Source organism: Urocitellus parryii, chromosome 6 (assembly GCF_045843805.1).
Source record: "Urocitellus parryii isolate mUroPar1 chromosome 6, mUroPar1.hap1, whole genome shotgun sequence".
NCBI lineage: Eukaryota > Metazoa > Chordata > Mammalia > Rodentia > Sciuridae > Urocitellus > Urocitellus parryii.
In genome coordinates, this window is record NC_135536.1 from 167,966,947 (window position 1) to 167,970,472 (window position 3,526).

Consider the following 3,526-nt stretch of genomic DNA (forward strand, 5'->3'; position numbering starts at 1 on the left):
GGTAATCCTAATGCTAAAATAAAAAAAAAAAGATGGGAAGGAGGACAACAAGGAACATTTTAGGAAAAATGAAGATGTATGGGTACAGAGAGACCCAACTAGGTTTCCCACACAATTACTGGCAAACATATCACACAGCCTGATCATGTGTAATTTTCCATCATTTCATTTTAAAATGAAAACAAGTAAAAAGGGAATTTGAAATTTGATAGCCAAAGTCTACTTAGGATATGGTTCAATTAATTAATGCAAATAAACCAATATTTGTGTCTTCCGAGACACCAAATGTGCTAATCATTTTCTAGTTTGTAGTACTTCCCATGTTCTGCTCTGGAACCAGCTTTTCCAGCCTCTTTCTCCTTGGCTTCCTGGTAGATTCAGCCCCAGGGATGTTCTTATACAAGCCTGGAGGGTGGGAGATGGGAGGCCAAGGTATTTCCCCCCATGTACCCCTTGGGTGCATCTTCCCACTGGATGCCAAATTACAGAAATTGTAACTTCCAGTTTATGCACCCAAATTCTGGTCCTGTTAATAGCATTTCTTCCTTTTAACCATAGGGATTGTATCTCCTAATTTCTGAGTTACCTCACTGTCTCATTTTTGGCTTTTTTTAACCTTCTTCTCATTTCTGTCAATTCCCTCTATTAAATTCCTTGTTTGATGTACTTAGAAGAATAAGTTTGCCTGGCTTGACCCTGGCAGTGCTTATTCTATAAGCACTTCTTTATGGTTTCTGATCTAAACTCTAAAGGAGTCATTTTGTTTAAATGACCTAACATTTTTTAGGCAAGCTGTACCGTTTGCCCATATTAAGTATGTTATTACATTCATATTAATTTTGATTTTACCATGAGAAAACAGGGCCATGGTTTTGCTATACATAGAAATAATTCCAGCTGCTCATCAGAACTCAGTTGCTCAAGAAACTACTCAAATGAAGACAAATTCTCTTATATTCAGTTTTTCACGTGATCCTTGCTGTGTGTTCTTTATTATTGTCATAAAAAAGTGTACAGTATGTCAAACTCATACATGGCATGTAATGCATAGAAACTCATCACCCAATTGAAACTACCTTGATTTAACAGATAATCTTTATGCTGATGGTTATTTTCTTCAAGTAACATTTTTATTGACCCTCAGGACTATGAAGACCTAATAGCAATCATCCCCGTAAATTACTTAATTTGCTTGCATGACATTGAGTTGGGAGCGTGGATGTAGAATTGGGTGCCTGGCTCTCACAGGTAATGTTGTTGCACCCACAAGGATCCACACCTACACCTCAGCAGAGAAGCTGGGATCCCCCAGTCAGAGCTGACTGTTTGCACGGCGGCTTTATTGCAGCTGCAGACTTAGCACATATGAAAAGCTTTTCTGTACTCAGTTTCTGGATAAAGCCGATTGCATCACCAGGAATTCCTGTCCTCTAACACATAGTGACCAACACGCCTTAATAAGCATTTGCCTTTTTATTTTCAGGTCAATAACGTAATGCTTTCTATTCATTATGAAAACAGGCTTTTTTTAAAAAAAAAACTTTTTTAAGCTACAAGGAAAAATGCAAAATAATAATTCCAATGCTCTGACTCTAGTATATCTCTTGCACCAGTAGTCACTTTAAGCATTGGGGCGATGTTCGCCTTTAAATAAGGTAGTTTCCAAGGCACAGCATCTGGCAATAGAGGTTGTTGTCAGGGGAAGTAATTTGTGTATCCTTCCATGAGGTAGATGCTTTTGGAGGGGGCAGGAAATCAGCCCCATGCAAAGTCAAGGACAGCATCCTCTTAGCAAGGGAGAGGTCAGGAGCCAAAAGTTCAAAGTTAACACACTTTGGTTGAAAACACTGACATCAGGAGTTGAGAGAAACAGATGTAGCAAACAGGATGCAGACCAGCTCAGAAAGCCAGAGGATCTGGGTCCAGCCAGCAGGCCACAGCAGAACCACACAGCTCCCATCAAAGAGTGTAGAGGAGGAGGAAGGGAGAGGGAACAGAAATGGCCTAGGTGACAAGACACAGGTAGACTGAGGCAAGAGGGGGTTGACCTCAGGACTGCCTCAAAAGGAGGATCCTTCTTCCCTTGATTCTATTCTAACTTCAGAGTCATCTTGTTTCTTTAAAGTGTCCAGATTCTATCAGGTTATGAAAAGTCCCTTGTAGGAGCAGGAGCCATGGGGCTGTTTCTTAATGCCTTAGAGTACTGACAAATGTCTTCTGGCATCCTCTCTTCTCTATGCTGATCCCATATTTGAAGAGTCTTTATCTACTCCATGATGGGCATTCTCAACAGGTCAATGAATTGCACAACCCTAAGATTCTCTACAGTACTTATCAAACATTTTGTTGCTCTCAATGAAACCCAAGTGAGTACTTGCAAAGCAACTTGTGTAGTTAGCAAAGGGGCACCTGAGACATGCTTACAGATGATCTGAGCCAGAAGTTTTCCATGTCTGTGCCAAGAAAAAATTAGGGTTTAGTGAAAGAGGAATGTCATTATGGAGATATTTTCATACTTTAATAGTAACACACATAAGCAGGGAGCTGAACTGTCTAAGTGCAGACTGAATGTCCACAAAGGGCATTCCTAGCAAATGTGTGTGTGTGTGTGTGTGTGTGTGTGTGTGTGTGTGTATAAGAGTAAAAGTGTCCATGCTTGGGAAAGAGGTGACCCTGAGGGAAAAGAAAGAAGATGATCTGGAGCTAGGCCTATCCTAGAACACAGCTGATTAGCTTCGTGATGGCTTCCAAATCATTTCAAAATTCCTGTATGTTATCACTGTAGAAGGATATTGAAGCAATCATCCATCTTCTCACTTGATGTAAAACTCTGTCCAGGAACCTTGTATTCAGGTGCTCATCAAGTTCAAGAGCTGCTTGATATCTACAAGTGGGTGATATCTACTTTAAGACGAGTCAGATTTGGCTAAACATATTTTTATTAGCTTTTAAAAATCTGTTGCCAGTGTTGAAAATTTGAATAGAGAACTCTTGCTTATTTTTGGAAGAGGGATAAATTTTTTAAAAAATTTAAATTTATTCTAATTTGTTATACATGACTGTAGAATGCATTTGGGTGGGGATGGTACTAGGGATTGAACTCAGAGGCACTCAGTCACTGAGCCACATCCCCAGCCCTCTTCTATATTTTATTTATTTAGAGACAGAGACAGAGACTCAGTGTGTTGCATAGTGCCTCACTTTTGCTGAAGCTGGCCTTGAACTCATGATCCTCCTGCCTCAGCCTCCAGAGCTGCTGGTACATTATAGGCATGTGCTACTACACCCCCATTGGAATGCATTTTGACACGTTGTACAAAAATGGAGCACCACTGTACATGGTGCAGAGTCACACCCATAGTGTAATCATATGTATATAGAGGGTAATAATATCTGTCTCATTCTACCATCCTTCCCATCTCCACAGCCCCATCCCTCCCCTCACTCCAAGAGGGAGAAATTATGACAAGACTGTGTCTTCATCAGTGTGCTAAACCAAAGCAATAGATATTCCTCTGGATGAAAT